Below are 25,083 nucleotides of genomic sequence, written 5' to 3'. Positions count from 1 at the left end.
GACCACTAGGCCATGAGCTCACAAGAGTACTTCTTTCCATGCAACCATGCCTGTATAAAGGTATAAAATCCCCTCACAAGTCTGTAGGCAATGCCCAAACTCTCACTGTTGATTATACAGTGTCGAACACATGTTTCTAAATGAAATACAGATGCACTAGAGCTGGCAGCAGAACAAACCAGCTAGATGTCCACTGCATTAGCTTATCACTGTGCCCCCACTTTGCCTACAAGGAATTATAAGGGAGCTATGTCCGGAAGGCAGGCCTAATGATGAAGCACCTGAAAGCACCGGACACTTCTCAGGAGGGCACACCAATGAAGATTTGAGGAAGGAGATCCAGGCAGAGAAATTTATTGTTTTTACCCCAGGACTATGGTTTGAAATTCTGTTGAACATACTCTGTGTCACCAACACTGCAAAGTAGGCACTAATTCCCAACAGAGACCGAGTGTATGAAGATGGTAAAGGGAGGCCCATTTCTGGGGCCTCATAACCTTCCCCACCCCCACCACAAGTACCACTCATATCAAGCACCCCAGGCTTCCTCCTGACCTCTGCATCCACCCTCCCAGCTCTACAGCTGTCCTTCCTATTTCTGTACCTCAGGGTCCTGGTCTGTAATTAGTAATTCACAGCAAGGTGATAGTGGGTGATAAAAAATTAATGGCAATCCAAAGTGTTAATGGTTATTCAAATCAACTAACCACCAGCAATATACTAGCTAATTTACTTGCAATCCATCAGACTTAAGCCTAAAGGAATAGAGTGGTGGGCATTTCAGGCTGGCTGTGTAGACATTATGCACCAATAGCTCAGTTCCATTGACCAAGCACCGGGCATATGACTGTCTAATACACGACTACTGCCCCATGGTGTGTGCAAGGAGAATGCCTTATATGCCTCAAAAACACTCTCAGTGAAATCCTGATTTGTGGTTATTATTTTCTGGAATTTCAATGATAACAGCAAATATATATTTGCCAGACACCGGTAAATGCTAGGGATGCTGAGTTGGTGAATAAGGCATTTGCCCTGCCTTCTATCAGCTCACTGTCATACAATTTCTACTTACCCCTGATGTGTGCATCCTCACTTAAATAGAAGTGTGACACTATTTAATCCATGGCACTTAATTATATGCATACATAGGTGAGATATAGGATCAGAAGAAATGATCTTCTTGTTACTCACAGTAAGCAAACAGAAATGGCCACATCCCTGCCCTCGTACAGGCTACATATTTGCTAGCAGAGAAGGAGGACATTATTATCACGTCCAAATACAAATATATGAACTTGAATAAGAGCTTTGGAGGAGGGACTTGGGTGGCTTAGTTGGTTAAGCGTCCATCTTCGGCTCAAGTCATGATCCCAGGGTCCCGGAATAAAGTCCTACATCGAGCTCCTTGCTCAGTGGGGGGCCTGCTTCTCCCTCTGCCTGCTGCTCTCTGTGCTTGTGCTCTCTCTCTGACAAATAAATAAAATCTTTAAAAAAAAAAAAAAAAAAAAAAGCTTTGGAGGAAAAGTACATATTCCTAAGAGGGACCTGCTTGAACCAGGTGGTTTGGGAAGAATTCCCTGAGCCAGACATTTGGTTTGAGATGAGAAGGGAGAGGAAAGAGAGGGTCAGAGGATGAGGTAGATCTATAGGAAAAGAGTGGAAAAAACCAAGGGCTTGAGATAGGGGAAGCATGGGACATATGAGGAATCAAAGGGAGACCTGTGTGCCAAGTAGAGAGCAAGGGAAACGCAGCTGGAGTGAGTCTGGACAGGCAAGCAGGACCCAATGCTGCTGGGCTACTCTGGGTCATGTGAAGGAATTGTCCTCTAGCCTAGCATGGATGGAAATCTCCTGGAGGGTTTCAAGCAAGGGAGCAACAAGATTGAACACTGTAAGTTTGGGGTTAATTATTTCCTTTCTGAGCCTTGAACTTTTGTAAATTAAGAAATATCTTTTGGGCTATTTTTTCATTCTTTTATTTCTAATATTCTATGATTCTGTAGCCCACAGACAAACCCTCCTTTGGTAGTTATTAGCACCAGTCACAGACACCGTCAGTTCTCCCTCTGAGCATATTTTAAGATTTCATTTTTCCTGGATCCTTACGGTTAGGTGTGGCCAATGTCATGTGCAAAAGAGACCTGTGAAAATTCTAGGTGAAAATGTCCATCAATATGTGATTTCCAAGCTCCAAGCTGGCCACAGTAGCTGGCAATGTTTCAAATACTGGAAGACTTGGGTACTATCAGAAAATGCTTTCAGACTAACAGCAAGGGACAGGAAAAGTGATTAGCCAACTAACTACATCTTTGTTGTTTGAAGTCACTGAGACTTAAGGGTTGTCTGTGGGCACAGCAGTGCCTGATACAACTCCAAATTCACCAAGACACAGCATCAAGGATATTCAAGTCAGTTGTTCGGTGCCCTATACACAGCTGAGTTGCAAGAAGTGTTTTACAACATCACAACTGCAGAGATGATGTTTTCCAGGTTGTTCACTCTGTGCCTTTGTTTATCCCATCTCTGAAATGGAACTGGCCTCACTCCGGACGTGCAAGAGCTGGAGGCTAATCAGAGGATGACATAGCGCTTGACGTTTGTGCAGAGCTTTCCAGATGCTAAATGACAGAGTGGGGCTGGCACAGGCTTTCGGTCTTGGCAAGAGCACGCATGGAGAGCTGCTGACAATCCCTCCCTCCAACCTTTCTCCACCATCTAGTGAAAAATCTGGGCTTTGGAGGAAACTGTTAGGGCTTTCATGCTGCAGTGATGAGAGCAACTGTAATTAAGTCCTTACAGGTTCCACCTTGTTTCTTCAGCCTCTCAGGAATGAACTGACATTTCTGCCATCTGAGTCAGGGTAGGAGAAGCAGCAGTAATTTCCCTCTTTATCTTTGCCCTGCTCAACTCTGAGCCATCTTTGATGTGGGCATTGAGCCAGCTCTCATTGTCATCCAGACTGCTACACAACATAGTCACACACACCCTCACACATACCACACTCACACACTAGACACGTGCACACTCTCACACACACCACACTTACACACCAAGCATACCACACACTCCCCCCACCTGTACCCACTCACACTTACCCACCCAGCATACTAATGCCACAGTTCCACACACACACACCATACACACCATACTCATCACACACAATCAGGCCACCCTCATACAAATACACTGTACTTAAACACCACACTCTTACACCTCACTCACACCTCGAGTGCACACTCATGCCACATACACACATGTCACAAACTTATACCACACTCATACACACCGCATTTACATTCACAAAAAGCATACCCTCTCACACATACACCCCACACATATTCTCTCTCTCCCCCACACACTCACACACCATACTCTCTCTCACACACTCACATAACCCTCTCCCCCCATACCTACACACACAACATTAAAATTGCCATCAAAGGGCAGAAAGAGTCCAGAAATTACTCACTTCTGGCCCTTGGGCAGAAGCAGAACCATACTCGGGGTGAGGCGATGAGCCTCCTGCTTTGGCTGAGGGTTAGTATTCTGCTGTTACATGCTGACGTTTTGAAAGACAGACTCACATGCACACAGCACTGCGTAACACATGAATCTTCCTCTACACCATGTAATGCAGAAGACCTGGGATTTGGATGTGTGAATCCTGAGTCTGAGACTTGCCTCACTAAAACTCTGGTATTAGACAAGTTATTTAAAATTTATAAGCCTCAGTTTCCTCTTCCAAAATGGTACTGAGGCGAAATGGGGAAAAAAAGTTTTAAGAAATATATTTGCAAGCTCATGAAGCTCCGTGCAATTGCCTTTTCTCTTTATGGATATCACCATTACCATAAAGGCAAACACGTGATCTGCCCCTGGCCTCATCTAGCTCTGTGACCCCTTTTTCTCCTCAGGTCTTCTTCTACTTCTTCTTCTTCTTCTTCTTTTTTTTTTTTTTTTTTTTTTTTAAACACTTTATGGTCATGCTGTTGCCCACTTTAGCCTGATTTTCCTTAAGGGAAAATGATCCTGAGCTGCAACCCAGGCCTTCCTGTCCCCAGACTGGTTAAGGGAATTCCCAGGTTGTCCTTGACTGAGGAAGAGGACACCAGCAAGATCTTGAGAGGAAAAAAGCAAACAAGTGTTTCTTCCTAGCTCCTGGCTCCAAATAGTACCAGGTGACCCTGGGTATGGAATGTCTAGTGCCTGGAGAGGGAGGGTGGAAGGCAGATGGACGGGGTTTAGGGAGAAGAACATTGAGATGAGATTATCTCCTGGGAAACAGATGTCACCTTCTCCTCCTAGTTATTCTCCATTGTTTACCGATAAATGCCTCATTTTCCCAGCCGAGAGGCTTTCTGCATCCTGGCCCTCCCCTGCCTCCCCTGGGCCCAGCCAGCCCCCTGCTCCCAACATTTACTTCCAGGCCACAGCAATCAGATCACATTCTCATGACAATTTTAAGAAGGAAAAGTTGTTAACAGGCCTCAAAAAAAGAGAAGGAAAGGGGTCAGCAGTCTCCATGCAAGCCTGAGTAACAGAAGCATTTGCCATATACATACACAACCACTTTTTCACAGCACCCTTTCAGAGCTCTGCATGGGACATTTTGTGACACTCAGGGTCTGTGGAAATGATGCAGAAGTCCAGTGTTTTGGACTCCCCTGCCCACAAGGGTCCACCCTTCAATTCCAAAGTACACCTCCCACTACCCTTGCTGCTGACACCAGTTGTCTGCCTTTATGAGGCAGGGGTTATGATTTAATGAGTTAATAAGATCAGTTAATAAACTAGTCTCTTCCCTAACCCACAAAATGAAGAGGGTGGGCAAGGTGATGTTCTCCCAAGCAGGACATCATTACCTGGTAGCTCTCAGGGGAACAAGGAGCCCCCGGGAATTTTGTGCAATATTTTTCATGTTTATTTTGCCATTTAAAGTAGGGGAAGTGAGGGTCCATGACCTCATCAAGTCAATTCCCTGGGAAGTCTGAGCATTTGAGGAAGACCCATACCAGAGGGATGGGATGTGGTATAGGAGGCCGGTCAGTGATTAAGGCAGCTGGAGCACTAATTTAACCCTGACTCGCACCCTAGTAGTTCAGCAACGGAGACTCTAAATAGAGTCTGCTTCAAGGGAGAACCAATAGTCGCTAAGCAAGGATTACAGCTGGGACACAAGGCAGCAGAGACCCAGGAAGACAAGAGAGCTCCTTCTATCCTAGGCATCTGTAATATCAATACCTAGTATCTCCTCAACACTTCGGTGGAGACAATGCTATAGGTATATAATGCCATTCCTTCTTCCTGGGCACTTGAGTAGACTACATTTTCCAGGCTCCTTTGAAGGTAGGTTGGGTGTATTATCTAGTCAATGGGATGCGGGCAAATTAATATGAGGCATTCCAGGGCCTGGCCCTTACACATATATTCTTTATTTTTTAGTGACCACAGTTAAATGTGAAGTGATGTCAAGTAAAAATAAACCTTTGTTAGATTAAGCCATTAATATATGAATGTATACTTGTCAGTATTGACAGACCTAGACTTTTCTACCTAATGCAAGTCTTAAGCCCTCAGTGACACTCTCCTTCTAAATCCTACTAACTAGTAAATATGAAGTACCTAATATCCAGCCAGGCTGAGGTCTTGCTGGTCTCATGACTGGTCAGTTTGGACATGACAAGGACTAATGAGTTGCCCACAACTCCTATCTGTGTCTGCCTCAGAATGTGGTTGCATACTTAATTAAACAATATTTAGGAATAAACAAAATTTAGGAATGAGGACATTCTCTCATCTATTTCCATAGCAGAAGAGGAATATGGCACCTCCAAGGGATTGCTCTAGAACACTGATAGAGAGAGCAGATTCTACAGCTAAGTGGCCTGAGTTTGTACCCTAGTTTCAACATTTACTAACTGTGTGATCTTGGTGATTGCTTAACTTTACTATTTCTCATTTTCCTTACCTGCACTTCATGATGTTACTGTATGTTAGAGATTTTTGTGTAGCAAACTGCCTCAAAACTCAATAGCTTAAAATGTGTAAGTATTTATTATTGTTCATAAGTCTAGAGGTAGAGCTGGTCTTGTTCATGCATCTGGGTTCAGGAAAGTGGCTATGCTGAGCTTGCATGAGTTTCTCACACATATTTTGGGATAGCTGATGGTGGGCTTGTCTAGTGGCCTCAGCTGGAACAACTAGGTTGGAAGCTTATTCTAGATGGTCTAGGCTTATTTGCACAGCAATGAAAAGGTTCCAAGAGACAGATGTATAGAAGGCTCAGAATTAGCATAGCATCACTTCTACCACACTATTCTGGTCAAAGAAATTAATAAACTCCAAGAAGTGGGAAAATAGAGTCAATATTTTTTTTTTGAGAAAAGTCGTATGGCAAAGTGTGAGGATATGGGTTCATTAGCAGGATTCATCAAAGTACTCAATCTCCATAGTCATCGTGAGGATTAAATGTGTTATTGCATGTAAAATGCTTAGGATAATATTTGGTATATAGTATATTCTAAATGTTTAATACACATGCACAAAGGTTATCTCAACTATCTTTTTCTCTGTGAACTCTTCAGTGAGAGAAGTAGTTGAACACTTATTATGCATGTATAATTATCTTATTTGAGGTTCACAACCACCCTGAGACATAGATTTAAAAATTCTTTATTTTATAAGTGATTAAACTAAAGCTTAGATAAGTTGCCCAAACTACCAGTTAGTCAGTGACAGAACCAGGGATCAAGCTGAATTTATGCTCTTAATCATGAAATAAATAGCCTCCACAAGCTTAAAAATAATTTCGCTTCTTACCTACGTAGGAAAAGTGCTATCCCAAATTTCAGAGCAACCTAAGATCAGCTGCTACTGCTTTCCTCTCCCACAGCAGGGCATTTCAGTAACTGAGGGCTAAGCCCTCCAACCTTTTTTGTCAGGGACTTGGGTCCGTGGCTGGTTTGGACATGTGCTTAGAGCTCCGTGCATGATCATCAACCTGTGGTATCAATGTCAGCACGTGTCTCAGCTTTACTTCTTGTCTTCCCTGGCTGCTCACAGTAGGATTGGCTGGGGCCTCCAGCTCAAGGATAGACTCTTTCTAGGATAGTGCAGGAGTACACAACGGATGTTAGCCCAGTCTTCTGTGAGGTGTTGAAAACAAATCTTGTTGTCTAAACAGATCAGCATGGTTTAAGTAAGACTTTGCCATGTTTGCCTAAGTTGTTTCATTTTTTTGCAACATTTCTTCTTACTATTATCTTGGCCCCAAATATACCTCCTGCCTTATTTCTAATTCCTAATGAGAACTGGGGCCCTGAGTCCCCAGCCTTGCCTAAACTCTTTTTTTTTTTTTTTAAAGATATTATTTATTTATTTGAGAGAGAGACAGTGAGAGAGAACATGAGCGAGGAGAAGGTCAGAGTGAGAAGCAGACTCCCCATGGAGCTGGGAGCCCGATGTGGGACTCGATCCCGGGACTCCAGTATCATGACCTGAGCCGAAGGCAGTCGTCCAACCAACTGAGCCACCCAGGCGCCCCTTGCCTAAACTCTTGATATTGGATTCTGCTTCCCTTACCCCCAGGATGCATTTCTTCTCAAGGGCTAACTGCAAGGAGATGAGAAAAATACTGAAGCCATCTACAGACCCAGCACAAATTGGTGTTGTGATCAGCTAGCAAAATCTGCTGCAAGAACAGGAGTCATGGAAACAACATGAGTTACTGTTATTGCTTTCCTAGACCTAGAACAATGATGCCATCACCTGCTGGGGTTCTGAAATTGCATTGCCAAATTTCTTGCTTGAGTTCTCTGGCCTTTGAATGCATCAAAATATTCATCTGCCCCACATCCCATAGGATTCAGCCCCAGATGTTGGGTTAATTTCTCTTGCTTCTCAGCTTGTTTTTGTTCCTCAAAGGTGCAAATTAGTCCCAGACAAAAGACAGCTGAGAACTGAAGTCTACTGAGTTATGACCAAACCCCGGGTCTTTGATAACTTAATTATAGTGTTTGATAGCCTCAGGGGTTATCCTTGCCCCCTCTCTCTCTCTCTCTCTCTAATTCTGTGAATCTTCTCACTGGTGATGATAACGATTGAAACCAAAGATGATGGTTTTGTTTTTGTTTTTGTTTTTCCTCTTGCAGAGGAAGAAAAAGAGGAGAATCAAAAAGCAACATGAAGAATTATTGAGGACCCTCCCTCCTAGGTTTGCCTCTTCCTAGGACACTTATGACTATCTGGATATAAGCAGTAAAGGAGAACATACCAGAGTACAGGGGCTTCCTCAGGCAGCATAGGTATGAATTTTGGCATTTCCAAGTATCAGCTGTGTGACTGTGGAAAACCTACTTAAATCTTCCTTTCCTCAAGTTTCTTAGGGATAATAACAGTTCCTACCACAAAGGTAGTTATGAGGATTAAATGAAAACATTTATGGAAAACACTCAGAATCCTAGTTGGAATATAATTGAAACTCAATAATTCATTTAGTACATGTCAGATACGGTGCTGGGGATAATGCATTATCTCATGTAATCTGAGACTTTAAGATGGGCTCTGAGAAGCCCAGTTTAACCATGAGAAATGTGAGGCACAGAAAGGTTAAGTATATTGTTGAAGGTGACACAGACAAAAAATGACAGAGCCAGGATTCAAACCATATAAATGCTTCATTCAAGGAGCATGTGGGACAGCTCCTTCAATTCAGAGGAAGTAGACTGGTAAAGGTTAAATAAAACTGAGAGATAGACCAGAGATATAACACCACTAGCTATTCAGTCTTAGGTACATCATTTTCCCTCTCTGGACCTTGCAGCTGTTGGCTGTGAAATGAAAATGTTCTAGGTCTGAGAGTATATAGAACAACTCTGGCCCTCCTAGCACTCAGCAGGACCTCTCCAGCAGTGTACCTCTTCCTAGAAACAGCCACTAAATGGCCAGTGTGGTACTTGGTTCTCTCCCTCAGCTAGAGGTTCTCTCCCCATGGGCTACAGGGAGAATTTTTGCCCCACAGAAAAGAAGATGTAGCAGCTGGGAGAGCCTGCTCCTTGACTTCCTAAATTTCCTCTCTAGTTCTCCAGCCAAGACAGAAGCATCTCTCATATCAACTCCAGAGTCTGGGAAAAATAAGGAGGCACTCCCCTAATGTTTAGGGGATTTGGTTAAAATAAATATTACATGGAAATGCAATGATATGGTACAATACGCCTGCCTAATTAGCAGAAACAGAGCAAAGCAAGGGAGCATTTGCTCTGGAAAAGATTCTTTCATACTCAGATCAGAGTCCCAGGGTCAGCCTGAGCCCTGTTCCTCCATCCTCCTCTGGCAGAAGTCTGTGCGATGCCTTTCTTCTGAACCCAACTTTCAGAAACCTGGGATCTCTATCTTCCTCACAGAAAAGGAATTTATCAAAATGTTCACAGCATCCTGAATTGAGAAATCAGCTGCCTAGAATTCATGATCAATATGTTGTCTCTGGGTGATAAAGAGTTTCCTTGGGATGTTTTCCTCCTGTTCCCTTCATGGTTCAGAGCTCCCAGAGATGGGGGTAGGCTGAGCCGTCAGGGGCTCTGATCCCAAGACTTCATCCTCAGAGCCTCACAGCCCACTAGGATGCACAGTGCCCAGCAAAGCCTATGATACAGCCCCTACTCACCAGTCATTCAGCCCACTTGCAGGGGAGACTGAGGAAATAAGAGATTTCGCCTCTGCATGACTGGGATGTGGGGTGGGCATGCCATCTTGTTTGTCTTAGTTCATTGAAGTTGGTATCGAGCATAGATGCTAGTGTAAGTTAGTTCCCTGTTACATTAAAATTCACCCGCCACCCTGATATGAGGAAGTGGTGATGCAGCATGGGGCTGTCTTCTGGCTAGGGGCATAACCTGCCACTCACTCATCTTCTTCATCCCACAACTGCAGGTGTCCCCACTCCACCCTCCCCCATTATGAGTCAATCTCTGTGCCTGTAATGTCTACATTGATGATTGCCCTGACCCCTGCCCAGGGACCTTTTATCTGGCAACTTCCTGGGGGTGTGAAAAGCCCAAGAGTGGGGCTGCTTCCGGTGTTTACTAGCGGCCACCCAACCTCAGTGCCCCAATGTTTTACTGTTGACATATAGATGACAGAAGATCTTTGGTCACTTTATGGTTCTGGACACTTCCCCTACCACTCACCTTCCCATGACTGAGTGCTTATAACTCCTGGACCTGTGGTCAACCAAATGAGTGAGAGAGATGCTAGGAGGGTTGAGGGTAGAAGACAGGGTTGCAAAGCCAGCCATGGAGTGACATCTGGCATGCCATTAACATTCTAGAGAGAATGGGGGCTGCAAGATTGTCCTAGCTGTGCTGTGCATGCATATATGTGTGTGTGTGCATGCACGCACATTGGAAGGGGGTTGATTTTCATGGTGCTAGATCCTGAACTACGGGTCAAGTGCTAAAAAAAGAAACCAAGGATTATTATGTTGGTCAGTTATCTCCTAAAATTCAGTAGTTTACAACAGCCATGTCTTATTTTTCTTTCTACCTCTGTAGTTTTCCTGGGGGTTGGCTGATTGAGGCTAGGTTCTGCTCCATGTGTCTGCCATTCTCCTTTAATCAGTTTGCTAGTGAGTGCATGTTCTCACGGTGACAGCAGAGGCACAGGATATCAAGTAGAAATATGCAAAGTCCACACTGAGGCCATGATGAGGGTGTGGATGCGGGGAGGGGTGAAGAATTAGAGACAACAATTCAATATACCACACTTATACCTATTACATTTGCCCATTTCCCCTGTATCCAAGACAAGAGAGAGAAGACTACTTACCCCTCCTAGATTTTAGCTTTCTCTCCAGGATCCTCCTTTTTGATTAGCCTACAGGAGAGGGCGCGCCAGGAACCTTGGATTAAAGCAACACATGTCCGCAGAGATGTCTGTGCCCTTTGGTCAAGGATGTTCAGTGCCTGGGCTCACAGACTTCCCTAATGCGGTTGGCAGGGCACCTGGAAAATGCACCTGGAAAATGGGCAAGGTGACGGGTGATAGATTCTGGTCCCTGTTTGCCCCATCTAGCAACAGCACTGTAGGCAAGTAATTTTAGTTCATTTAAATCTTTGGTGCTGGAAGTGGAGGATAAGAAAATCTCAGTTTTCTCAATGGTCTCAGCTTCGGGGCTAAGAATTTAGTATTCCACCTCTTCCCTCTCTCTTCCTGTCTTGATTATCAATACCACTTTGCATTGCTTGCGCTGGAAATCTCTGTAGTCTTCGTGCAGTGTGTGTGTGTGTGTGTGTGTGTGTGTGTGTGTGTTGGGAAGTGGATATTTGCCCGTATTTGGCTATCCAATATCTGAATATATATTCTATGTTTGGGGCATCTCCTGCCATGTGTATTTCACTTTTTTTCAGCCTTTCTTGAAATGGATTGAAATATGGCATAGCTATCAGACCCATAGTTGACTAATCACATGCACCTATCCCAGACTTCCTGGTGTGAGCTGCTGCACAAAGAGCAGGGACAGGAACGGGACTGCTCTGGAAGTGGTCTTTCCAGGAAGTGGCCTGGCAATAGGGCTCATGGTGCATCCAGTGTCCAGTGTGGGAGGGTAACCTGCTGCATCCACTGGGTGATGATGGCAGTACAGGACTGAATTTGTGACTTAGTTGTGGCTGTGGTGTGGCTACTCAATTCTTTTTGTTCCAGGCAATTTTCTGAACATGGTTCTTATCATATTCCTGAAAATCAGTTATATTCCCAATATCCCGTGAATAAATTCATTCCCTGGCTAGTGTCAGTTTCAGCTGCTTGAAACCAAGAACCCCGAGAAATTTGTCTTCTGTTCTGCTGTCTAATCACCCCTTTAAGAATGTAAGACTGCAAAGGAGAGAGTTTGAGGCCTGTACCTCTTAGGAACAGCCTCAGGAGCAGAGATAGTATGGCCAGCTGCCTCTGTTACTTGGTCGCTTGAGCATGAATACTTAAAATTTTGGTTGGGAGTGGCTTCTCTGAGTTTCCTGTGCAAAGTAAAACTCTCCAGTTGGATTCTTTTCCAAATGACTGAGGGTTCCCTAAGGAAGAGTCAACTTGCAACTGCTATGTGCCCCTTTTAGTCAAAGAAGCCATTAAAACATCTATGATTGATCTGAAGGGGACACTTGGGCTGCATCCAGCAATAGTGATCACCTACCCACTGTTACCCTGACATGAGACTGCCCTCTCTGAAGGAACACTGCTTAGGTCACAAATAGTGTTATGAGAGAAGGAGCTTTCCAAAGGCTATATGCCATTATGAGAGTGTGAGTTCATCAAGTCCCTCATCCCTATCTTAGTCCTACCTGGAAAGACTACACCAGTAGAGAGAAGACCTTTGGTCTTGCTCTGGATCCTGGTAAGGGGGGAAGGTAGGGTCTAGAAGAAGTTAGGAAGGACTCAGAGGTTACCCCCAAGCTTTGGTATACCCATATACCCAAGCTTTGGTATATGCAATGAGCAGCCACTTCCCCAAAGTCTTCCCATCCCTAAAATGAGAAACTCCCCTCTCCATTTCAGAATTCTGCAGCAGGAGGTATTTGCCAGCCCATTTTCCAGTGCAGTGTTTTAAAACAGGGGTGAGATTAGCACTTGGGGTGTGCAAATTCATTGTGCAGGGCTACCCTCTGCAATGAAAAACATTTAACAACCTTGATCTCAGCCCACTCAGTGAAAGTAGCTTGCCAGTTGTTATGTCAACCAAGAACTTCTAAGTCATTTCTACATGCCCCCCAGGGGTGGTACCAAGCCAGTTGAGAGCCAGTGAGTTTAGGAATTAAAGGAACCTTTGGCCAAATGCAAATACTGCATTGAGTGTTCTGAAATTTTGTTAACTATTAATACTAAATCGCAATTGAGACTGTTAGACTCTCTGTACCGGAAAAACAAGATCCTTTGCTTTAGTGAGGCATTGAAAAGGTTAGTTTTGATAGGAATGCTTGAGGATAAAACTCTCCAATCAGAACCTACTCAGTGGACAGACTTTAGTGGGGATGAAAGGTGAGAGGACACAGATAAAAGACCTGACTACCCAAGATCTGTGGGTGCCATGCAGTGAGGTAGAAGTCCCAGATGGGGAGACAGAGGGGAAAGGCAATCTCACACAAGATAGCCCCCTTTCCCATTTTCAACAAACTCCCTGCAAAGCCTCCCTTGGTGACTGATATATATGCAAAGACTACAGAACAACAAACATGTTTTGGCCATCAAAGCCTTATATCTAGAGGCATGTCCAGGAGCTGCCATGGTGGTCAGAACAGTATAGTCAAAACTACGACGACAAAAATCCAGACTAGGCAAGTCTGCGGAGTGATTGTTCAATTTCCCAAATACCTTCAGCAAAACAGGAGGTTCAGTTTGCAAAAGTACTGTCATAGACTCAATGATTGTGTCCCCCACCAATTCATATGTTGAAACTTAATCCCCATTATGATGGTATTTAGAGGTGGGGCCTTTGGAAAATGTTTTGTGTTCAGGTTTTAATTTATAAGGGCAACTAACTGATGAAACCAAAAAGTCAATGCCACTGAAAGAAATGATTAATGTTACTCACAGTTCCCCTAGAAACAGGAGTCAGGCTCACCATGTGGGGCCACAGGCATCCAGAAGCAGAAGCAGAAGCACGGGAAAGGTTTAGACCACTCTCCTTACTGGGTTTTCCATGGGAAGTAACTACCTTAGGGTTAGTTATTTTGAACAATTTTGATGGGCTTTGGGGTATCGGGGCGGTTCCTAGTTACCTGTCTTCTGGCTCTGAGATGATTAAAGCAGAGAAATATTGCCACTTGGGAAGTTCAGGACAAATAAAGAAAGTATGGTTCTGGATTAGTTGTTTGTATATCAAAGGCATGCTCCCAGTTGAGTCCTTTGCTCTCTCTAAAAAATTGATTAGCCCCACTGGGGATAGGGAAGTCTTCCCCAAAAGACAAGAAAGGTTATTTAAGATGTCAAAACATCATAATATATAGAAAATTTTTTAAAAAATTAACAATTATTAATACAGGAGGTGATTAAGTCACAAGGGCAAAACGTTAATGAATGGGATTAGCGTCCTTATAACAAAGGCCCTAGAGAACCCCCTTGTCCCTTCCGCCACATGATGACACAGAAAGAAGATGCCTTCTGCAAACCAGGGAATGGGCTCTCGCCAGACGGAATCTGCTAGTGTGCTGGACTTCTAAGCTTCCAGAACTGTGAAAACAAAATTTCTTTTGTTTATAAGCCACCTGGTCTATGTGATACTGTTAGAGCAGCCTGAAAAGGCTAAGACCAGTACCCTCTGTGTGCTGGAGCAAATCTAGACCCTCAGCATGCTCAGATGGAGAAGACAAAGCTGATGTCTTCATGTGTCTTACTCTCTAGTGGGCGTAGCAGGTATGTCAACAAAGCATTAACTACATTGTGATAAATTTCAGATTACGCATAAATCAGAGAGAAAAAGGGGAAGAGATACTGGGACAGCCTTTATAGAAAAGTTTTGAATGAGAGATACATTTGGAAGTCAAGCAGGGCTGGATAATCCAGGCAAAGAATATGGCATACAAAAAAGCGTAATGCGTAAAATTCTGTGTATGTGGAGGGGGAGGGAAGTGGTCCAAGAAGGGAATGCGCCATTTGGAAACTACAGTTGGGTTTTGTTTTTTTGTGTGTGGGTTTTTGTGTTTGTGTTTGTTTGTTTATCATTGTGTTAGTCAGACTACATGGCTTAAACACCAGAAATTTATTTTCTCATAGTTCTGGAGGCTGGAAGTCAATTTCTGGTGAAGACTCTTCCCTGGCCTTCAGGCGGTTATTCTTTTTTTGTTGTTGTTTTCTTCAGACAGTTACTTCCTAGCTAAGTCCTTACCTAGTCTTTCCTCTGAGTATACATGATGAGAGAGACAGAAAGAGAGAGAGCTCTCTGGTGTCTCGTCTTACAAGGACACTAATCGTTACTAATTCTATCAGGTCAGGGCTCTACCCTTAGGACCTCACTTAACCTTAATTATTTCCTTACTTCAAAGACAGCCACAAGTGGGGAGTTAGGGTTTCAGCATATGAATTTGGGGTAGAGGACACAAAGTGCAGTCTCTAACAATCATTAACATGTTTGTCTTTATCATTTCGCCCAGACGGGTCTGGCCTTTATCACTTGGTATCTGTTGATATTCTACCTACTCCAGGAAAGCTCCCCTGTAAGGCAGTGAGACAAGGTTTTCCACTCCTTTCTCTCCCCCTAGCCTGACACCTCCCTTCCTCATAAAATTCACAATGTCAACAGACGGTGGCCCATGCAGATCAGACAGCCACTTTATGGAAACGATGGAAAGGCTACTGTCATTTTCACTAGGAATGTTGCTACTTGAGTCGGAGTAAGTAGGTAGCTGAGAGATCCATGTGTTTCCATACATGCTCTCCTCACGTCTTAGCCCACTCACCTGTGGCCTAGCATAACAGTGGTGACTGGAAGTCTTGGGATTAATTACCATTTCATTCCTGGTAGTTTTTCCACCAGAAAGTCAGCTGGGTGTCTTGAACTCCATGTTGGCCAAAACTCAAACCACACTCACTCTTGAATTAAGACCCAGAAAGAAGTATTTTGAGTTGTGAGTCCCTGTGGTGTGGAGGGAGGGCCAATAGTGGGATTTGAACTCAAGAGTGGGATGTGACTTTGGGCAAATCGCTGGACCACCCCCTCCCCGACCAAGGCTCTTCCACACTAAGATAATAAAATAGGGAAACTGAAACCTATCTCATTGCTTTGTCTGTAATCAGACACGATGAGGCATGTGAAAGCACTTTGTCAGGTATAAAGCTCAGTCTCAGAGTGTATCACGAAGACCAAGAGGAAGGGGAAGTCGCCCTGGAAATGCCTGGCGTCCCAAATGAAGGCAGCCTGTTAGCACAGCCTTGTTTGTGCCACAGGGGAGGCCTCTGGAAGCCCTTCATTCCTAATTACCCTTAGATAATGAATGAATACAATGGTAAATGTTATTAGAATAATTTGCTGTTCATCAAGAACAAGGGACAATTAGAATAATTCCCTATTAGTATTCACCTGTCCCCTAGCCATCAATGCTCCCACCACCTTTGGCTCCCAGAGCTCCCGTTACCAGAATAGGAGCCTCCTCTCCAGCACCAGGCTGCATCCAGCAGGGTGATTAGGCAAAGGAAGTTATTGGCTATGTAATTAACTATGTAATTAACTCAGAGTGTTGAATGCAATCAGCGCCTAATCTAATAGAAATGTGTAATTAAATTGCGTCTTTAATCCCTGGGAAAATCTCTGGATTTGGGTGTGGGAATCAACCTGGCAGGGCGCCCCCCAGGTCTCCATTATCTTCAATTAGACAATTAATTGACATTCAAGTTACCTTTCTCATTCAAACCTAATTGAATTTTTCCCTACTCCCCATGAGGTAGAATGTGTTTGTAAAGATGCTTTCTCCATTCACTGCCTAGAGAACCCACAGCAAAGCGGTCATCACCTACCTTCCACTACTGCTTACTTAGATATTAGACGCCAGCAAGTGGCCCCTTTAAGAGATTGATTGGCACTTTGCTTTTTCCTTGGTATCTTTGTATCTAAACAGCGGTAACTGTCTGGAGAACAGCTTAATCCATGACTAATGAATTTTCCCTCTTTATTGCCTGCAATTGGGCAGTTGTCACCAACACCTCCATTTTACCTTCCAGCTCTCCTTTCACTGTCCCTGACGCAGATGCATCCTTCCTAAATTCCCTCTACGCCCCCCCGGTGCCCCACCCCAGCACCTCCTGAGCACTGCTCTGTCCTGCACCTACCTCCCTCCTCAGACTGAGCTCCAGGAGAGCTAATAGCAGCTGTGATTTGTCCATTGAGGCTCCAGGATCTACAAAGATAACACTCACAACAGCAGAATCCTAACAGCCTCCCCAGGCCTGGATTTCCCCTGGGGCACAGAGAGCAAGGAACGGGGAGGTGAGATGGAAGTGTGCAGAGAGACATGGAGACCCAGAATAAAACGGACAGAAAGAGGATGGGTAACAGAATGACAACTGGAGAAGAGGAGGGAGAGGAGGGAAGGAGGGACGGGTGAAATCAGCTGCAGAGAAGGGGAGGCGGAAAGAGAAAAGAGAGGCCTGTAACAAAAGCAAAGGCCCAGAGAGCAAGAGACAAGGGAAGGGAACCAGAGTGGAGAAGATGAGAAAGAGGCCTGCGTTTAATAGAGCTGTCCTCAAGGACACGGAGCCAGCGAGCAAGCAAGCCAGCCATTCCGGATGGATCTTGTGAAAGGCTTGAATATCAAACAGAGGCTCCAACTGAAGCAGAAGCCTCCAATCGCACTGTACACCTGATAGCCTAATCTGAAATGAGAATCTCCGGGGAGGTGTAGCCATTCTTAAAACACCTTCTTCTTTTTTTCCTTATTTTAAAGCAAAAAAATAAAACTTTCCCCATCCGCTCTGGCTTCGGAAGTTTAACGAAAGTGCATCCATTCAGAGACATCACTTATCTCCAGTGGCAATCAGCTTAAATATGTCCCATTAACAAGCCGCCTGCTACTGTACATCAGTGCGTGTTGTACCAACAGAGTCGAGTGTGGGTAACACACTAGTAATTGCTTGTCTGTTTAAAGAAACTTCAGTTCCTAGAGAGGGGAGAGGGAAAGCGAGAGCCAGGGAGAGAGAGCATGTATGGCAGAGGGAACCTGCACCCTGAACTGCAGGTGAACTCTGATAGGGACGAGGATCCTGGGGAGACCTGGGCCCTGGATCAGGTCTCGGGCCAGTGCTCTGAGGCATGGCTGGAAGGGAGTTTTCTCAGCATTGCCAAGAACTGGCAACTTGAAAGGAGTGTGGAGAGGAGTCTGTTCTCACTCAACTACAGGGTCAGATTGGGTGATGTGAGGACAGAGGTCAAGTTATCAGGGACTACTGACCCCAAACATCTCCCCTATTTACCTGTATTGCTGAGAATTCCAAAATTATTTACTGATCTTCTAATCATGCATTGACCTTTTTCTTACTATCATTTTTAAAAATGTTACATTTCCCAAGGATATTTAAGTATGAAATTGTCTGTATGTGTGTCTGATCTTCAGCACAGACACTGTTTCTGTTTTTTTCCTATATTGCCTAACCCAGGGCTGGGGGAGTGGTGAATCCTCAATTCATGTTCCATGAGTGGAATCGTAGACCCGTTAAGTGAGGCATAGGGTTCAGGCTCTTCTAGCTTGTCAGAAACAGAGATAAGCTATCTGGGTCCTTTATCTCATTTGATTGCTATTAAAATGCCTTGAGAAAGAGGTTCAAAATGTAAAAGGATTTGCCCAAGGTCACAGCCCTAGTGAAAGGTAGAGTTGTCCGTAAGCCCCCTGCAGACCACGTCCACTGAGCCTGATACCCCATGCACAGGGGCCAGTAGTAGAGACAGAAAATAGAGCTCCTCCGTGCCTTCCGCTTCTCAATCAGTTCTGTGTTACTGGGTGACTTGGACGTTTCTGCTGTTGCCTTCCTGCTCTGTAAAATCTGAAGCCATTCCCTGTTTTGGGCTTGAGCCTTGGACTACTGATACTATCAAAAGGAGAGAGAATGAAGTACATGAGGGGGGGGGGTGTCCTTACTGTCTGCCCCCTTCTCCCCGGTAATAAAGCCCTTCATTCAGTAGGTGGCATTGTGGTACATGCACTGAGCTTAAAGAATGAGAAAAAAATGCCCCTTACTTCCATTCTAGTGCTTTCTTTCACTAAAAAGTAGGAGACCTAGGGCAGATCTTTGAACCCCTGGGTGCTTTCAGCTTCCCTATGTGTGAAACAGAGATGTTAATATCCGGCTTTCCAACACTGCAAGATGATTCTTCTAAGGATCAAATACTGCAATGCGTATGGTGATGCTTTTGAGTACACAGCTTTTCATTTTGTATTTCTAGACATATTCATATCCATTAGGTTTAAAGACTAAAACTAAGGATGGAATGCCACTATAGGCATAGAGGAAGGACTCCTTGTGTCTTGGCAGACTGTTTACAGTTTATCTTTAAGGATAACCGTTCATTTGTTTTAAGGAAAAGACTTGGCTTTCAATAAAAACACTCATGACTTTCAGGACATAAAATGTGCTTTGGATGTCACAAGTTTGTTTGAATTTCACTCCAGGGAGCCCAGCTCAGTAAACACTTTCATGTGTAGGCAGCACCCTTAATCAAGCCAGTGAATCTTAACCTAACCTTCACAATAAAAGTATAAATAGAACCCTGATTAAATAATTGTTATTTTCCTGCTGAGAATCTCAGTTGGGATTCTGTCTTTACTGTAATATGTTATGCAAATGCTACATACAGGCTGTATACGTCTCCTTCGCAGCAAACTGCATCTTTGACTGCACGACACAGGGCTGGAAATCAGAGACTTGGGTTCTAGTCATTGTTCTGCCAGTTACTCACTGTGTGACCTTGAGAAAGTCACTTAATCTTCCAGAGCCTCAAAGACTTTGTTTTGTACAAAGGAGATCAAGGGCTCACACTCATTTATTGGCCCCTCCCCAACCATGGAGTCCATGTTTTCAAAAACATCTACTAATCTGCATTTATTACATGATAATTAATTCATTTCCCCAAGTCTAAAAATCAAAGGCATTTGTAACTGGTAGCCAGAGATTCTGATCTGACTTATATAATTGGGATTAACACACTGAGCTGTGATAATTCCAACTAAAAGCAAAGAAGTGTGACACTTTAGTTTGTCATGTAGCCTCATGATGGATAGATGGAGGAAATGCATTAGGCTTTTTGAAATATTAACAATAACTTACCAGGTTCAATCCCTACTTGTACCCAACCTCAAAGTTCGGTGTAAACAGGTGGGGGAATCACTGACATGCCTACTCACTCTGAGTTCCTCTCCAGCTCTCAGAGTCTAGGATGCATTCAATGTGGGAATTTAAGAAGGTGTTGTACTGAGTTTTCGCGTCCAAGAGACCACCAAGGAGCCAACACCGATGCAATCACATCAGGGTTTATTTAACAAGCTTAAGCTTGGGCCCAAGTATACCCACAACAGTGGAGTAGGGACTTGGATCCCAAACCAGATTACAGTCAGAGTTTTTAAAGGCAGAGTAGGGGTGGACTCAGCGGTTCTTGAGGACAAAGGGGATTATGGATGATGTAAGTCTCTAAGGAATTTTGGAAGCAAGGTCTTCAGGACCTTGAGGGGCTAACTATTGTTGGGAGAAAGGTTATTTATTACCAGTAATAAAAGTCTTCTCTGAGACCCTTTAGATGTATATCAGTGGGTCATATTCTTGGGAATGATTGCTGACACTATCTTGGAGGTTTAGAGATGAAGTTTCCTAAAGTAGACTTAGGGGATCCTGGTTGGACCTATTGGAGTAGGAGGTCAGTCAGGCTAGGATTGTCCTTAGCAAAACCTCAAGGTGAGGGCAGTTGAGTCCCCAAGGGAGAGCCACTTTGTCTGTTTCAAGGGCTTGTTGGTAGGTAAGGAATTTCAACGATTTTCTTCTACCTGTTTCCCACATCAAAGGTATATAGCCAACAAGTTGTCCCCAACTTCATGGAGCTTACATTCTAGTGAAGGGGGAGATGGACAAAAAATAAATATGTAAAACAAAATTATAAGTAAATTATAAGGTATATTAAAAGGTGATAAGTGCTTCAGAAAAAAAAAAAATAAGATGGTGGGGGCAAGGATTGGTAGGGCAAAGATGCAATCGATAGGGTAACATCTGAGCATAGTCTTGAAGGAAGTGATAAAGCAAGCCATGCATTTAAAAGGGAAAAAGCATTTCAGACTGAGGTAGCATTAGGTGCAAAGGCCCTGAAGTGGAACCATGCTTACCATGCTCCAAGACTTGTAAAGAAGGTTAGAGAGGCTGGAGCAGAGTAAACCAGCTAGGTGGTCAGGAATAAGCCCAGAAAGGTAAAGGGGCAGCTCATATAGGACCTATTGGTCACTGTGAGGACTTTGGTTTTTACTCTGAGTGAGATGGGAGCCATGCAAGTTTGGGTGTTTGGCTGTCACGGAGTGATATGATCCGACTAAAGTTTTAAAGGGATCAGCTGTTTATAGTGAATTGAAAATGGACTGTGGAGGGACAAGGGTGAACACAAGGAGACCAGGTTAGGAGGCCCCTGGTGTGGCAGTCCAGAGATGACAGTGACTTGAATGTAGGTGATAATGCGGGAGGTTGTAAGAGGGGCCCATTTCTGAAGGGCCTGAGGACTTGCTGGTGGATTGGATGCGAGGTATGGTAGAAAAAGGGGAAGTCAGCATTTTGGAGTTCATGACATATTGATATATACTCTGTACTCTAATAGGGTTACTGCATTTATATATACAATAATATATTGTAAGCATATAATGTAGAACTTTGTAGAAGATCCCATGACTTATAATTTTACATATATTCCCCTGGATCTCCAGGAAAATCACTTAAATAAAATAATCTGTGAGAATATATGAGGCAGTGTGAATTCTGTGGACAAATGATGTGCTATGTTATACCTTACTTTGCAAAAAGTGGTCGGAAAAGCCCATGCAAGTGACAATGCTGAGGGGTTAGCCCTCCACCTCTAGAAAGACTGTGCTAGTTTAAGATGGGGGAGGGGGTTCCTGGTTTTCATTCCCCTTAGGATAGCTTTGACTCCACAAATCCTGAATGTGCATGGAAAGTGAAATGACCCTGAAAGCCTTCTGCTGAAACAAGGTTTAGGAAAACTAGCCCCCTTTTTTGTAAGGGGAAGACATAAATGGCTCTCAGTTCCCTACTGAGCACAGAGAAGAAACAGGCTGAAACTAAAGTGTAGCTCAACCACCATAAAGTCTTCTTGGAACATGGCAGGATGTCAGTCAGTGAAAGATGAGGTCAGACCTCATCTTTACAAAGAGGGATCTACAGAACCCTGTGTCTAAGGACTGCCAGCAGGTGTTATCTGAATAAATTGTATGGTGTGCATGCAAGTTTGTGGAAAAACTGGATTGACCAAGATTACTTGGTTTTCCTTACTTTTGAGAGTCTTTAATATGCTAATGCTAAGGTTTCTAATAGAATTAGTTTAGTATGAAGAATTTGCTAAATATGTGGGATCAGGGAACCCTGTCCATCCCCTTGAGTAATACCTCATTTTGAGAAATGCTGCTCTAGATCCTAAGAATGAAGGATGAAAGAGGACTAGGATGAAAATGTAGTAATAATCATTAAAAGCAGGAACATTTTCTATGCAGAATAGATTGTTTGCTATTCCTGCCTGGAGGTAGATTAATAGATGAGATAGCGTTACTCTGAGACACCAATTTAATGGTTCTTTTCATTTAGATTAAATCCAACTAATTTTTGAGCTCTAACTATAGGCCAGACCCAGAGGTCTGGTTTAGATAGAATTTGCATCTCCACAAAGTCCTCAGAGTTCCATGCAGGAGGCAAACAACATAGGAACACTTAATTTGGCATGCAACTTGTAAATGCTATCTTGATTGAATGTATAAAGGAGTTAACAGACACAAGTTTAGAGAAAGAATACAGCAGAGCAGGTGGAAATGTGGTGGATCTTGGAACCAGCGGCTATGGGTTTGAATTTTATCTTGCCTGCTATAGTTTTGTGACTTCTGGGTAGCCGGTATAACTATGCCAAGCCTATAATGCAAATTAAATGTCACTATAATGCAGGGTAGCTTGAGAGGGTTAAAGGACATAAATCTATATGCAAACTGGCCTATAGTAGGTGATTAATAAATGGTGTCTATGTACTTCTATTAATAGCAATAATAAATGAGTAGAGCAATGCCAACAATATTTTGGTCTGGACATTATGGTAAAAATGGTTTTAGAAAACTTATTAAAAGGAATTGACATTTAATTGCTTCAAGAATAAAATATATGAAGCTAGATAAGTGAAATTCAGAGGACAAAAAGGAGGAGACTCAGGTGGCAGTTTCGATGTGACAATGGTGGGTCAGAGTATGAAGACAGATGCGTGCCAAGTCTAGAAGTTGAGACAGGCTGCACTGGAGTCCACTGGTGGTTCTTAAAGAAGTGGCACAACCAAGGTACCTGAAGATGCACCAGGACCACCTTCTCTTGCTGAGGAACAGATGGTACCGGTTCCACACGCTTTGATCATTTGAGAGTCGATGGTGTCTTAGTGCTCCATGTATGGTCCACTAAGATTTAAATTGAGAAAGCAGCCCACATTTGGTGACTCTGGGCCCAGATCCATCGCACTTGCCTCCCCAAACCTCCTTAGAATAAGTGCTTTCATATTGTGTTGTCTGGAATTTTAAAGCAGTGAAGTCATTAATTCAGGAGTTCCGCATTAAGTTGCTTCTTGTTTCTTATAATTTTTAAAATACTTTATTCTAGATCAAAACTGCAATAAACACACACACACACACACGCATACACACACGGGCAAGCACACAAACATATACACTATTCAAATGTTCCGTATGTCAAATGAAAATACACAGGAGTGTACCAACATGTACAGTTGGGCTATTACATTAGCATGGCTTTATGCAGATCTCAGAATAAAGCTTCTTACACTGTCTTCTGCATTTAAATTCTTATAGTTAAATCAGTGATTAGCACAGTTGTAGCTCAATACCATTTGTGCTTTTTAATTTAATTTAATTTTACTTGATTTTATTTTAATTCAGACCTGCATATATTTGTTCAGGTAAAATTGTATGGTCAAGTACCTTACTACTTATTCACTGATAATAGGATTTTCCCAACACTGTACAACCAACAAAAAATATAGAAGTTGCATCCTGAGATGCATGTGACTGCACATGTCATCCATAATCCTAGTTTAAAATTTTAGTGTTCATTGAACTTTCACACTAGGTTGAATTTATATTAAGTAAATGATAAAAATTTAAGCTCATAAATAAATATCTGTAACAAAATATCATTCTTTGTTTTGTGTGTTGATTCCACGTTAAATTGTCCTTGGGAAGAAAGGAAATTTTTTGCTGAAAAATAAAAGTTAATAAAATTATTTTCCTGACTGTACTTCTTCTCTAGTACCTGTGACTAAAAGTGATACCCTATGAAAACATAGGAAGGGAAATCTGATGATGGCAGAGCCTATGTGTAACAACATAGACTCCACAAACGGAGTGAGGAGGTCAAAGGGCAGATGACTTCCCCCTGGAATCCCTACACTTTCTCATAATGGTTTGTTCTCAGTATTATTGAAGGATAGAATTTAATGGCTCTTGTTGCACTAAAACTTATGACTCCATATATTACTGGTGACTCTAGCTAGTCAAGGGAAGAGGAAACTGTATCTAGTTCTTTATTTAACACACACACACACACACACACACACACATAACTGCACATTGAACGGGCTTTTACATGATAACCTCATAAGATGCATTTAAATTCCTGCACAGAGGCAGGCCCAGTTGTCTCAGTGCATGCACCATGATGTCGGAAGTAAATACTATTGCACCAAGCTGTTTACTCCTGGAAAGTGATATTTACAGGTCTCAGTAGGTGAAGCTTTCTTCCAGGCTTTGTGGTGCTTTATGCAGCTGGGATAAATGAGAGCGGATTTCTAGGCTCTAGCCAAATGGTATTTATGACAAAGCTAATACACAATGCAGCAGAGATTTTTCAAGCACAATCTCTATCCCAGAGCAAAGCTGAAAAAACAAAACAAAACAAAACTACAACAAAAAAAACACCCAGTTACTCTTCACATTCTATAGATGAGAAAGAGAATTTACTGCACATCTCAGTAATGGCTGCTTGTTTGAAATGGTAGTGAGTGGAAAGAGAAACTTTTTAGTCAGATAAACACACAATCAGTTTTCAGTTCTGAATTCTCTAGTTATTGCTTTTAAACAAGTTATTAACCCCACTGAGCCTTAGTTGCTTTGTCTGCGAAATGGGATTGAAACACAGGTCATTGATAACTGGATAGAAAAGGTCAAATGAGGTAACAACTATTAAGTTCTCTCCACAGAGCCCAGGACAGAGGTAGAACAAGAAGAATACATGCTCTCTCCTGATAACCTCCCTGGCCCATATTTCCAGGCTGAATGTCTGGACAGTGTGCAGAGTTGCTTGTGA

The sequence above is a fragment of the Mustela nivalis genome, assembly GCF_964662115.1.
Source record: "Mustela nivalis genome assembly, chromosome: 4".
Lineage (NCBI taxonomy): Eukaryota > Metazoa > Chordata > Mammalia > Carnivora > Mustelidae > Mustela > Mustela nivalis.
Note: the sequence above shows the minus strand (reverse complement) of the source record.